Source organism: Schistocerca gregaria, chromosome 3 (genome assembly GCF_023897955.1).
Source record: "Schistocerca gregaria isolate iqSchGreg1 chromosome 3, iqSchGreg1.2, whole genome shotgun sequence".
Taxonomy (NCBI): domain Eukaryota; kingdom Metazoa; phylum Arthropoda; class Insecta; order Orthoptera; family Acrididae; genus Schistocerca; species Schistocerca gregaria.
In genome coordinates, this window is record NC_064922.1 from 455,316,128 (window position 1) to 455,331,219 (window position 15,092).

Consider the following 15,092-nt stretch of genomic DNA (forward strand, 5'->3'; position numbering starts at 1 on the left):
AGTATCCTGTGCACGAGCAAACAGGGTTCAGGATTCCAAAGCCTAAATTCATCGATGTTTGTGCTACGTTAAACCCAGGTTGGACGGAATCCACTCCCTCTAGTTGGCGAAAATTTAAGTAATACACTCCTGGAAATGGAAAAAAGAACACATTGACACCGGTGTGTCAGACCCACCATACTTGCTCCGAACACTGCGAGAGGGCTGTACAAGCAATGATCACACGCACGGCACAGCGGACACACCAGGAACCGCGGTGTTGGCCGTCGAATGGCGCTAGCTGCGCAGCATTTGTGCATCGCCGCCGTCAGTGTCAGCCAGTTTGCCGTGGCATACGGAGATCCATCGCAGTCTTTAACACTGGTAGCATGCCGCGACAGCGTGGACATGAACCGTATGTGCAGTTGACGGACTTTGAACGAGGGCGTATAGTGGGCATGCGAGGGCCCGGTGGACGTACCGCCGAATTGCTCAACACGTGGGGCGTGAGGTCTCCACAGTACATCGATGTTGTTGCCAGTGGTCGGCGGAAGGAGCACGTGCCCGTTGAACTGGGACCGGACCGCAGCGACGCACGGATGCACGCCAAGACCGTAAGATCCTACGCAGTGCCGTAGAGGACCGCACCGCCACTTCCCAGCAAATTAGGGACACTGTTGCTCCTGGGGTATCGGCGAGGACCATTCGCAACCGTCTCCATGAAGCTGGGCTACGGTCCCGCACACCGTTAGGCCGTCTTCCGCTCACGCCCCAACATCGTGCAGCCCGCCTCCAGTGGTGTCGCGACAAGCGTGAATGGAGGGACGAATGGAGACGTGTCGTCTTCAGCGATGAGAGTCGCTTCTGCCTTGGTTGCCAATGATGGTCGTATGCGTGTTTGGCGCCGTGCAGGTGAGCGCCACAATCAGGACTGCATACGACCGAGGCACACAGGGCCAACACCCGGCATCATGGTGTGGGGAGCGATCTCCTACACTGGCCGTACACCTCTGATGATCGTCGAGGGGACACTGAATAGTGCACGGTACATCCAAACCGTCATCGAACCCATCGTTCTACCATTCCTAGAACGGCAAGGGAGCTTGCTGTTCCAACAGGACAATGCACGTCCGCATGTATCCCGTGCCACCCAACGTGCTCTAGAAGGTGTAAGTCAACTACCCTGGCCAGCAAGATCTCCAGATCTGTCCCCCATTGAGCATGTTTGGGACTGGATGAAGCGTCGTCTCACGCGGTCTGCACGTCCAGCACGAACGCTGGTCCAACTGAGGTGCCAGGTGGAAATGGCATGGCAAGCCGTTCCACAGGACTACATCCAGCATCTCTACGATCGTCTCCATGGGAGAATAGCAGCCTGCATTGCTGCGAAAGTTGGATATACACTGTACTAGTGCCGACATTGTGCATGCTCTGTTGCCTGTGTCTATGTGCCTGTGGTTCTGTCAGTGTGATCATGTGATGTATCTGACCCCGGGAATGTGTCAATAAAGTTTCCCCTTCCTGGGACAATGAATTCACGGTGTTCTTATTTCAATTTCCAGGAGTGTATGTTTGGCTTTCCGACCATAAAAGCCGTAGCTGTTAATACACAAACGCATGAGCAGGACATGCCAGTTAATGTGTCTGCTGGCTGTGATTCACTAGTGATGAGGTCATATTAGTATAAGAGAAAAATTACTAAAGCAGAATGAGTGCTGCAAAGTGGAAATGTTGTCAGAAAGACGAGAAATTCGCGAACGAAAGTGATATGGATAGGCTGCTCTTCATAAAGTTTCAGAATCCAATTCAGGAAGAAATAACTGAAGAATTTAGGTCGAAATTTGAGAAGGTCGAGGATCGGTTGAGTACTATGGAACGGAAACAATTAAATATACGAAGAGAAGTTACGTCTCACAAGAATAAGGCACAGAAGGTTTTTAATGAGCTGAGAGAGAAGTGTTGGAAAGATACAGTGGTACAACTTCTGAGAATGGTGAAGCACTAAAGGGGAGAGTCACAGAAAGTAGTGTTGCGAGACCTGAAAGATAAATTCGAAGCTGTGAAATCGACAAGCACAAAAGAGAATCTAAATTTGAACTCGTGGAGAGCGTAGAGGAATTAATGGATGTGAACTAGAGTGAGGACAAGACAGGTCGAACACTGGTGGCAGATAATAATGTGATCTGATCACTGCTGAAATTCAAGGAAGGTCAGTTTCAAATCAATAGATGCCACTGGTGGATTATGAACAAGCTCCACGAGCGTGTGTTACGAGTCGACAAACATTATTGATGGCCAGATAAAGATGGAACTTTTACAAATAAAGGCGGATGTGGAAGGGACGATGAAAATATTTCGTGGCATCAGGAGGAATAGAATTACAGTGAAGATTGCGGGAATACAACGTATTGGCCGGCGCATGCCCCAGTAGATAAAGGAAGGCTTTAACTGCAAGACTTCCCTGTCGGTACAGTTATCTGAGATATTCAAGCTCTCCCCTAACGGAATCCTCCGAAGGACCTGGTTGGAACAGTTACAATGTTCATTACCATCCGCATTACCAAGTGGCTACATAACTTAATATATGTATGACTTTTCTGAATGGGAACCGCCACTCAGAATGCGAACTGTTGTTTGCAGATGTGCGACATACAAAGAGTGCCGCCAAGCTTTTCTGTTGGCATATTGGTCGGAAATAGTGCAAGACAGTGGGCATAATTATGCTTCAAAACTACAAGCAGTCGGTTTTTCCACTCTCTTGAAGTTTTTTGAACATATGGTCTAGCGGAATCACTTCTTGTGTGACCCTTATAGCCCTGTACAACTGATCGATGAGACCGCCGATAGATCTTCGACACTTTGTGCTTGCCAGACAGAGTAAAGATGATGTTGAAGTGTTCAACACACTGACACAATGGCTAAAACGTGTCACAGCCAAGGAAACGTCACATAATAGGCACGACAGCAAGATAGGACCATAGGAGAAGAGGTACGATAAGACATGCAGACAAGGTCGTTTTGATAATGAACATTAACCTCAACAGTTGAACTATTAGGATAATGGCAGCCAATATAAAATAAATATGAATGAAAGAAGTGAAGGAGAAAAGTGGTCAGGATGGAACCGGCAGGGGTATGGGAATTATCTGTATAGGAAGTGTGAAAAAACAATGATACTAATGTGGTTTGGTCATGTATCAATCAAATGGCATGCAAACCATTCAGATGGAGTACATGGCACCTCTATGGCAGTGACAAGTATCAGTGGCGGGATAAAATTTTATGGAAAGAGTGGAGCGGGACACTTGTGGGGTAACCTACATTGGTTGGCAAGATGTAAGAGGGATATTTTAACAGGAAGCAGACAGCAGTCAGGTTCCAACTTAAAGCCCTGTGATAACAATTTTTGTAGGAACAGCACCTTCGACTTGCATTCTGGACACGGGCAGGGCTTTCTAGAGTTTCAGTAAATCAGCGTTTCGAAAATGTGAGGAAATGGGGACTTCGCTGATCTTATTATTGCGAGGGACGTAGGTAAAGGAGGCAGTCTTCCTGAATGTGTGGAAGTCAAAAGCCAAACTCGAGATGTGTTTTGGAATGTCCGGGATAGGAATTCGATATGAATTTATTAATTGTACCCTTGGTGAATATAGAGGCGACGTCGGGGACATACTTCATGCATGTATACCAAGCAGTGATAGACTTGGGAGCAGGTGTAATTTGATCCCTGTAGAATTTAGATTTGAGGATTGTGTTGAGAGGGAAGAGATAGAGGTCAGTTGATCAGATTTATCATTTGCACTGAATTCTTTCCAGACCAGGAAATAATCGTGAATTATGGGAATGATCTGTCCTCAGTTATCTGAGCCAGGACAGAATGAGGTCTTTTCGAACATTGTGAGGGAGAGTGTACACTATGGTGTGTTTTTGTCGTAGTTTGCAGGGACATGCTGACTTATTTTCTAGGGCTCTGGTACAGTACAATGTTTCACATATGAGTTTACGGTGTGATAACACAAGAAGTTTTACATAAGCCGTACCCAATCCAACTGACATATAAGGCAAAAAAAAGTACTTCAGGAGGTACTGGAGAAATGTGTGATTACGTGAGCTGTGAGCTACTTCAATAGTCCTTTCTTAACGGCGCTGAAGTGAAGTGGTTCTGTTATGTTGGTTTTGGACTCCAGACAGATAAATCTTATCATTCTACGAGAAACTCACAGAACTGAGAGTTTATCTGAATTACTGCAGATATCTTACAGCATTAAAATCTTATCATCGTATATTTGCATGCCAGCTGTTGACAGTGTTGCACCCTGCATGCCGACCGTATACGGCATTCTTATGTTTCAGAACCTGCTATCAGCTGCGGTGTCTTCCTTTCAGGTTGAATGTACCTTTAGCTGTGTTTATTTATAAGAAGGTTAAATATGATATTGCCTGATGATTTAAAGGATTTCGAGATTCTCTATGTGGACAATAACTTGATCATTGAGAATCGTGGGCTGACCATAATGTATTGCTGGACCGACTGTTCTATGTTTTTGGGCAACATGGTGTGACTGCAAGTCTCCAGAAGTCACAGTTTAGTAGAAAAAGTATTAAATTACGTTAGCACATCATGCTAGCATGATGGGACTTATCCTGATACTGATAAATTCAGAGGTTTTATCTACGCCACAGCTAAACTATGTGATCAAACGTATCCGGACATCTGGCTGAAAATGACTCACAAGTTCGTGGCGTCCTCCATTAGTAATGCTGGAATTCAATATGGCGTTTGCCTTGGTGACAGCTTCCAATGTCGCAGGCATCCATCCAATCATTCGCTGGAAGGTTTCGTGGGGAATGGCAGCCCATTCTTCACGGAGTGCTGCACTGAGGAGAGGTTTTGACGTCTGTCGATGAGGCTTGGGACGAAGTCGGCGTTCCAAAACATCCCAAACGTGTTCTGTAGGAGTCAGGACTCTGTGAAGGCCAGTCCATTACAAGGATGTTATTGTCGTGTAACCACTCCGTCACAGGCCGTGAGTTAAGAACAGGTGCTCGATCGTGTCGAAAGATGCAGTCTCCATCCCCTAATTGTTCTTCAACAGTGGGAAGCAAGAAGGCGCTTAAAACATCAATGCAAGCCTGTGCTGTGATAATCCCACGCAAAACAGCAAGGAGTGCAAGCCATCTCCATGAAAAACACGACCACACCATAACACCATCTCCTCCGAATTTCACTGTTGGCACTACACGAGCTGGTAGATGAAATTCACCGAGCATTCGCCGTACTCATACCCTGCCATCGGATCGCCACATAGTATACCGTGATTCGTCACTCCACACAACATTTTTCCACTGTTCAATAGTCCAATTTCTAGGCTCCTTACCCCAACCGAGGCATCGTTTGACACTTACTGGCGTGATATGTGGCTTATGAGCAGCCACTAGACCTTGAAGTCTAATTTTTCTCACCTCCCGTCTTACTGTCACAGTAGTTTTAGTTGATTCACGATGTCTGATGACTATTGAGGTCGCTGATACGGAGTACCCGGCAGTAGATGGCAGCACAATCCACCTAATATGTAAAAAATATGTTGTTTGGTGTATCAGGAAACTTTTTATCATGTAGTGTATGCATGTTATGGGGAAAAATGTGACTTTAAATTGAGAAGAGCAAGTGCAGAACGAATTTGACAGCATAAGGAATGCTTTAACGAATACACCGGTATTAGAACATCCTGACTGAAGCAAAGATTTTTGCAATATGTTTGGGAGAACGAAATTAGTCAAGCAACTTGAAGCACTTGCTATCTTCTGAGCTTTCACAAAATTCCTATACTTTTTATTTGATAGGACAACTAAGGTATACAATGATCACCACACTTTGCAGTTTCTACAAAGCTGACACACTGTGGGTTAATCTGATGGGCACTCTGCCACAAGAACTCAAATTTACTGTTGAGTATGTTTGTGGTAGTTGAAATATAGTTATTGATACTGTCGTGTGTGCTCCGCGTGGGTTATTCATAGCGTTGAATGAAATCTATGAGAAAATAATTTTAGTTTGTTGCATTTAAGAAATGTTACTTTCGAAAATTACCTTGTCACTTGAAAGCATCATCCATGAAGAGGTCAAAGAATCCATGTTCAAGAGATTAAGACAAGTGGCAAGATAGCCACAATACGGGAGTGCATCAATATAAATTACAAGGGGACTCCCTGTCGCCCTCTCCTTACATTTAGTGGTAAGATGACCCAGTGGATAAACCGTCAGGAACTAAACACAGATCAGGCCTGAGAACAGGAAGAAGGAGTACTGAACTGAGAAAAAAGCAAAATAGAAACAGTGAATGGTCCAAGCTCAAGATGTGCAACACTGAGCGAATTTCTATAGCCACTCCATCGTGGTGTTATGGTCACGGTGTTGAACTGCGAAGGGGGGACCGTATTGAAATCTCCGTCGTGCCCGACCTCCAGACGTACGTACCTCCTATATTTTTCTACAGAAATACTCTTGCGTTCCGTTTTGGAAGTTTGGAGTCCTGAATTCCTTTGTTGTAACATAATTCACACGCATTTGTTTGTTGTTTTCATTTGTGTGAGAGGTCTCTGCGGCATTTTGCCTGCTCTCACAATTCATCACATTTTCTTGCGACAGTAATACATTCTTATCATATTAATCATATTCTATAACCAGTGTATAGTATGGTAACTGCAAAGATTGCAGAAGGACAGCAGACACGTCAATGACCAGAGGGACGGTGCATAATTTTGTGGAAATAAATGGGAGATTTCAACTTCGCAGTTTAACACCGTGACCACACAGCCACGACGTCGTGGTTCTTCCCATTCGCTCGATGTTCGACATCTTGAACTTGGACCGTTCATTGTTTCTATTTTGCTTCTTTTTCTCAGTTTAGTACAACTTCTTCCTGTTTTCATGCTTGATCTGTGTTCAGTTTTTGACAGGCTATCCATTAGGCCATTTTATCACTAAATCTGAGGGGGGAGTGGAGTGCAGTGAAGAGTTTCTCTTATTAGTAAAAGGTCACATCTTATTCAGACACAGAAATCCAGATGACTCCCGTTGGTTGTCGGTCATACCGGATGGTGTACTGAGCAAACTTTAGTCAATCTATCCGCAATTTAGTAAGCAGCAATGCTTCAATAAACTGTATGAGACTCTCTACTTTAAAAGCATACTGGAGAGAATATTACATATTTAGAGAATTTGTGACGCTAGGCAAAAAGAAAAGCCTGCTACAATGTTGTGTCCCATGTTGACATATCCCATCGTTCCGCCGACGTTGCCTGATGTAGTCGCAGTAGATTTGTTTGAGCCATGCCATTTCACGCACCTGTGGTTATCATCTGCTTTAACAGCTAATGAATAACCTTCAAAACTTTTTTCGTTTACACCTTTCAGGAGACCTACAGCAAGGGCAGTTGGTGTGACCTTTGTAAAACATTTCTTATTGAGGCAGGTATGGTAATCTACATAATTTTGGCCAAGGGACTGCAATTCAGAAAGTAGCATTGCTTGAGAATTGTGAGAGTCCTATTTTCATTTCATTACCTCATCCCTCATCTAATCGTACACAGTGTGTTAAGAAGGAGTTCGAGAAGAGAAGCTTTGGAAGCTTTCCCGTTACATAAAAAAGTTTGACATGTACCTCATGTTTCTCCAGAAATCTTGCAGGAGTTGCCACACGAGTCAACCATGTTATCACCAATCTTAGCTTTATAGAATAAGGAATCTTCCAAAAGGCATAAGGAGACAGACCACTGGCTGAAGGAATCCCTATCACCTCAGTCACTCATCACTGACAGTGTATTACAAAACTTGAAGCAAGCCGCAAGGTTCAAGAGGAAACCAAATAAGAAGCATATTAGAAAAATTGTATTTCATGTTGAGCCAAAGGTTTGCAGAGGCTTTCCAATAAGGGAAGAAATTTTTCAGTGTACTCAGTTGCAAGTTTTGAGAATTATACATATCAAAAACATAGGAGTAGAGACGATATAGACCCAGAAATTGAGTCAAATTGAGTAATACGACGGTTAGATTAGTTTTTTTTCTTTCAACTTTCAACTGGTACATAGTGAGGAGATCCTCCAGTATGTAGAACATGCCAGACGAAAAACAATACAAAATAAATATTTACAATGAAAAACAAATACAAATATGCTAATGTATCCTTCACAGATCCGAAGTGATATAATCATCATGGACGTGGAAAAGTTGGAATTTTTTTAAACTTCTTTTCACTTGTGAGGAAATAAACAGTTAACAGAAGAATGGTTTAACAACAGTTATTTACAATGATCTCATTACTGCACTGAATTTGTGCACACACACACAGACACACTACACACTACACACTACACACACACACACACACACACATCAGTAGTTTCTAATAAGAAATTCTTCAATGGAGTAATAGGAGTTGTCCATCAACAATCTCTTTGGATCCTCTTAAACTGAACTTTTGGTAGCTAAATTTTAATTTTTGCTGGCAAGTTATTGAAAATGTGTGTTCCTGAACAATGGATACCTCTTTGAATCAAAGTAAGTGACTTTAAATATGCGTGAAGAATATTATTATTCGTAGAATTGATTCCATAAATTGAGGTGTAGGTCTGAAAGAGAGCTATATTTTTAATGACAAATTTCATGAGGGAAGAAGTATATAGGGATTCAGTAGTTAATATCCCCAGTTCCCTAAACATACCGCTGCTTAAATTCACACCACAAATAATTCGCATTCCACGTTTTTGTAGCCAGAAAACTTAAGCTTGATTTGATGAGGATAAAGAGGAGAAAGTATGAGGTGATGGATACTTGAAGAATACACAAGGTAAAATAAAGATCGTTCGTCTGTAGTTTAAATTTGTCAGATAAAAAAGATTAAATGTTAGCTTGTAAGACGTGTATATTTCTATTGTCTGTTGTCAAACCACTGTTTATGAAAGATGTTTATATTTTATTAATAGGATTAAGTAGGAATAATTAATATTTGTCATGTTGGAAATAATTGTGGTAGCAGGGAATGTCTGCACCAAAGTATTGTTGGCAGGAGAGACCGCACATTGTTATAATTTTATAAAGGGCGGGAGAGACCGCGTATGGATACATTTTAAGAAAAGAGGGGGGAAAGACCGCGCATTGAAACATTTTGTAATGGTAGCAGGGATTGTCTGCACCAGAAAGCACAGAAAGCATTGTTGCCGAGAGAGACCGCACTTTAGCGTTCGTAGGAAGGCAATAGTAAGCGAGTAGCAGGTCTGAAGCGAGAGGTTGAGAGGAGCGGTGTGTCTGCCAGCCACCAGCTATGGTTTACAAGAGATTACAAACGGATGTACAGAGACATCAGCTAACTATTATCATAAGAGGGAACTAATATTATTGCATTAGTTTTTTGAGAAACTCGAGACTACTGCAGGTATGTTTGCGCAATGCTAGTTGTAATATTATTGTAAAAAGTCCCATTTGAACGTTTGTAAAATCATTTCATTCAGAATGTAATTAATTTTTGCCAGCAATATTGCATTACTGATTATAATCCATCCCAAAAACCATCAATGTAACACTTTGCAAAATTTTATTGTTGTCAAGAAAAAGTTTAACCATGAATTACGTCAGTCAAATTAATTAAAGAATAACGTCAGTTTTGGAAATAAATACAGCCACTTATTAATGCAGCCCACCAGCAGCTAATAAAGTATAGTAAAACAGAGTAAGTATATTCATGTCGCAGTTCGATGTAGCAGTCAGATGGCGATCCAGTAACAGTAAAAAAGGTAAGGAAGAGTTTGGGGTTATTGCAGATAACGACTGAGGGCCACGACGACGACACATTCTATGTTTCGTCGAAATAATCAGAAAATCACTTTTAATAAGCAGCAATTAAATTTGTATGCGAAGACTGAAAAAGAGAAAAAATTTCAAAGGGAACATTTAGTTTGTTATTATTAAGCAAGAGACAGAAATCCTAAGGGAAGGTTTCAAAGGTTATTGTAGAAGGGAAGATTGTGTAACAAAAGAGATATAGACGAGACGGGAAGGTTTCAAGCTCTAGGAACAGATCCTTTTTTGTGATATCTGATATCTGATATCTTGATTTTGTCACATATACAGGGTGATGGAAAAATGTCGCATTGCGGCTTGCGATTTCTCATCCAGATTCAAGACAAACGCTTGTCTAACAAAATGAGATCTGGTGTATTTTGAAAAAACAAAAAAAATGAAAACGAGGAGCTGGCAACACCGTCACATCATGCATGCAGCGAGTCTCAGAATGTGCAGAGGAATGTCTGTCACCCCCCCCCCCTCCAACCACTGCCATAAAAGCCATCACTGAGCAGACTGCTTGTACATCAAACCCGTATCCACCATGGAACTATGGCTCTAATCCTCGTTAGGTTCCCCCTTTTTTTTTTCTTTTTGTTGACGTCCTTTCCCGAGTTCTTGTCGTTCGTAAGACCTCATATTGTCACATGATAAAAGCATATCACATGGCAGTGGGATCCATTGAACTGCACGCATGTATATACTAACCGCACAGTGCACAACCAAGAGTGCTCCTTTCATGTTCATGAACGGCGGCTTCCCGATGGAGTGCACAAACGGTGACTATGTCGATGTGCTTTTGGTGCTGGGTGCATTCAACAACCAAGCTGGTGCTACTGCTCGTGTATATGCTGCAAGGTACTCTCAAAGGCGCTGTCCCAGTAATAACGTTTTTCGTCGCCTGGAGGAACGGTTTGGAGAAAATGGTAATCTACGTCCACAAGTAGTGGGAGAAGCTGTCCAAAGACTAGACGTAATCCACGCGCTTCTTTAAACCGCTCACTAGTCACTTCGGCGGAGTACCCATGATAATGCAAGACAATTTCAGATATCTTACAGACTGCTGTTTAAGTGTTGTACGATGAACTGCTTCCATATCATAACACGTTAACTCACCACCGGGGGCTAGAAAATCGCAGCCGACGAGCATACTTTTGTGAATGGCTTTTGCACCGAGTGGAAGATAACGAACATTTCATAAGTAACATGATAAGGACGCACAAATCTAGCTTCACTCTTGAAGGTATTTTCAACCTCCACGACAGGTGTTATTGGTCGGAACACAACCCACGCGTCATCTGTAAACGTGGCTTTTTTGCACAATTTGGGATAAGCCTGTGGGATGCAATCAAGGGCGGAGCACTTTTGGGCTCATACCTACTGCTGGAATAGTCGAATGCGCACCTGTATTGTAAGTGTCTTTGCAATACTTCGCCTGACGATTTAGAAAACGTTCCACTTGGATTTTGATATGTGGGGACATTTGAAGGAACAATCCACGGGTATATGCAGCCTAACAGCTCATGTGCATAGCACTTCGGCTATGGTGAGTGCAGGTGTGCTGCTTAGTCTAGAAAAGTATGATCCAGCGAGCGGTGAAGTGTTTGCAAATGAAAGGTAGTTACTTTGAAGATTTCTCTAAAGCGGACATTGCTCGTACTTGAGCTTACCAGTTCTGTGAAGACAACCTTGGACGTCAAGTGCACAGAATGGAATTAATTTTCGTAGCATAATGTGCAATCTAGTGTAGCCTAACTACTGTGTTTTTTGTACCCCATTGGATACAGACGATGTTACTCTATCCATTATTATTTTCTGTCGGTTTTATTTGTGTTGTGGGCTAAACAAAGTGATCGTTTACGTCTGAAAATGTTCATATTATGTCTTGATGTTTAAATTAAGTAACAATAACAGGAAGAAATAAATAAGATACAGCATTGTTGAGGAGTAAGTAGGATACAATTTGATGCTTTAACGAGAAAGAAAAAGTATTGCGCATACGCGACTCGATCATCAGCGAGTCTGCACAACTGTTCACCACTGCACTAGTGAGCTACTGAGACAAGACTGGCGCAGTGCAGAGTTCATGCTACCTGTTCTTGGCCTCGCAGCACACAGCTACAGCCTTGTCAAAGCCTCGTTCTTTAACTTGCCCTTTTGTTAAACCTGCTGCTGGGACTATGTTTTGCGGGTACACTTATGTCTTGAATTCGAAAGAGAAATCGAAGAACACTGATTTCTTTTCGTTGTAGATCAAAAGTGTAATGACGAAGTGGTGATTCCTCATGATAACACATGGGCCACACCAGGTACGTGTAATATAGATCAACTGAAGTTGTCGTATAATAATCAGTAGTAATCTATATTACTATAATCTAAATATTTCAGGTTTTAGTTTTTCATGAGGTGTTTGAAGTTTAACAAGGGGTACCACACTAGACTGGTGACAGTAATGGTGCATTTTGACAAGCAGATGAGCATATAGTGCGAATGAAATGATGAAAAGTAGTTTGAAGTAGTTTTGGTTGCACGTCTTCTAGACTGACTCTCATCCATGCTCCAACGAGAAGATCCTATGTTTGGTAATGACTGATATGGTAGTATTACAATATAAATACATTTTGTGTTGCTCTCGGTATACTGTTGAAATCTACGCCTACAATCAGTATAATTTCTCACCTCTACGCAAGGGAAGTTTAAGAAAATGTTTGTTGTTTTAGTTCCTTTTCTAGTGTCCTTTTATATGCTAGCCATAATGAACTCCGCTGTGTAAAGTCGTAAGGGGAAGTTTAGCATTATTCCTTTCTCTTATTGGTAACCATTTATAGGTTAAGCATAGCATGTAAAATGAGCTCTCTCCATGTAAATAACTATGGAGGCCGTAATTCTTTCGTAAGACCATGTATTATTTGGACCTAACATTCTCTGATGAGGTAGACTGTGGCGACGACAATGGACAACCCCCAGAACTCTGTTTTCACACGACCCAGGGCATATACGGCAGGCTTGTTGTGACACACTTAGGACGCAGCCTGCACTCACTTTTTGGTGAGGGGTCCAATTGCGGCCGATTTCCTGCCATGAAACCCGCACAGCTGATGCTAGATGAGGAGTCCTCGCCCCTTCTCACGTCACAGAATCCAGCTGCCTGTTAGGGGAGCAGCTGTGCACGGCTAATCATCTGGGCTGCGTGTCCTGCCAAGAGACACTGGTCACTGCCACACCTCTTAGTCCACTGAACAGAGTCATCCATGGACGTTCAGTTGATTTCATACGGGTTCAAGTCACACACATGTAACCCTAAGCACAGGTGCAATATATTGCAACGGTCAAAGGAGCAGGCGAATGTACTCACAGGCCTGGGCTTAATGTACCGCGCCACTCGACTAACTGCTACCTAAGTCATAAGTTTCACACTACCCCAGAAGACACGCTCATGCCAAATACGATAGGACAATACACATTACCTGGTGCATGTACTCACGATTGGTTTCCAAAATGCCACCTAATCCGTGATGCCAAATTGAGTTGAAAAACCTTCAATCCAGTGCTGGTGTCAGGCGCACCTAACTGAACACATGGGATAAGACGTCCTGTTGCTGATCTCACTCCCATGCAATCAAGATGGACACTTCACCCTGCTCTATGGTGGAGCTGGTCGTTCCTCTGTAATGTCAAATCGTCAAAAGAACTATGTCATGGAGGCAACTTAGTAAAACGTCAGAGGGGTCAGAATGCTCGCTGATGTCCCAGATGGTCAGTCCTCGCTGATAACTGTAACTACCATTCCTCAGTCTCTCCTCTGCGGTCCCTCAATAAGATATAGCCCCATCTCACAAAGGCTCGAGAAGTTGCACCACATTTTCAAGTATGTAAACTGTTTAGAGTGACGAATTGCCACATCTATGATTCAGTGATTCCATGTGTTTCCTTTCAGCAGGTTAGTAAGATAAACATAGACTGCGATCACCTTAGTTACTTTTTATCTCTGTAAGTATGGTGACACTGGTACATCAGAGCGATTTAGAGTGCAGCTGAGCCATTATAGTTAGCATTTTCCATGTTTGCATCATTTATATACAGTGACTTCGAGAGCGCGATTGAGCCGTTTTTGCTAGAATTTATCATATGTTTTACATATTCCTATAGAGGTACTTTGGTCCGTCAGACTGATTGAGAGTGTACTTTAGCCCATTCTGCTAGCATTTTTCGTGTGTTTTACTCGTTTATATACACCGATCCACTTTCACTGACACCCCAGATCGGATTCAGATCTGGCGAGTTGGGGGCTAGCACATCATTTTTTGTATATGTTATTTAAGTAGGCATTTTTTGTGTTTGGATATCCAACTACTACTACTTCTACAAAAAAGTTTTGCCATCTCATTGATACATTATATGAAGTGTCAGGTTAAAGAAAAGCTGCGAACAAAGCTTCCACTGCAAGGTCACTTTCTACTCACGTAGCTTTCGAGAACCGTCCTATGATGAATCGGTTCCATACCATCCGTTTTGTTCATTTATATATAATCGTTTATGTGTCCCTGTCATCGTAAGCCGCAACTACTTTTCGTCCTATGGTAACCACCTTCTGGAAGAGAAACAAGAATGTTGTGTACACCTTACGCTCTTATGCTTAATACTTTTTATTTATGTTCTGTTTACAGTTACTCCTCTCCTGTTCCCTGTCACTCTGTGGGTGAGGTAGAAAGCCTGATTGTGTGGATGGTATGATTCTGAAACTTCCGCGGTTGTCTGGAACCTGTAGCTTAGCGTAATGTGCATCTGTCAGTTCCACGTACGCATTATAGGCAGTTCCGTACAATGTGACCAATTAATGTCACTGTTTAAGAACTGACAGAAGTGACATACACGAAAAACGATGCCAAAGTTAGCGTAAGGAGAGCTATGCGTGAAGAGATCAGTGAATTCGAAAGTAAAATTCTATGCACCGACTTGACAGAAAATCCTAGGAAGCTCTGGTCTTACGTTAAATCAGTAAGTGGCTCGAAACAGCATATCCAGACACTCCGGGATGATGATGGCATTGAAACAGAGAATGACACGCGTAAAGCTGAAATACCAAACACCTTTTTCCATAGCTGTTTCACAGAGGACGACCGCACTGCAGTTCCTTCTCTAAATCCTCGCACAAACGAAAAAATGACTGGCATCGAAATAAGTGTCCAAAGTATAGAAAAGCAACTGGTATCACTCAACAGAGGAAAGTCCACTGGACCTGACGGGATACCAATTCGATTCTACACAGAGT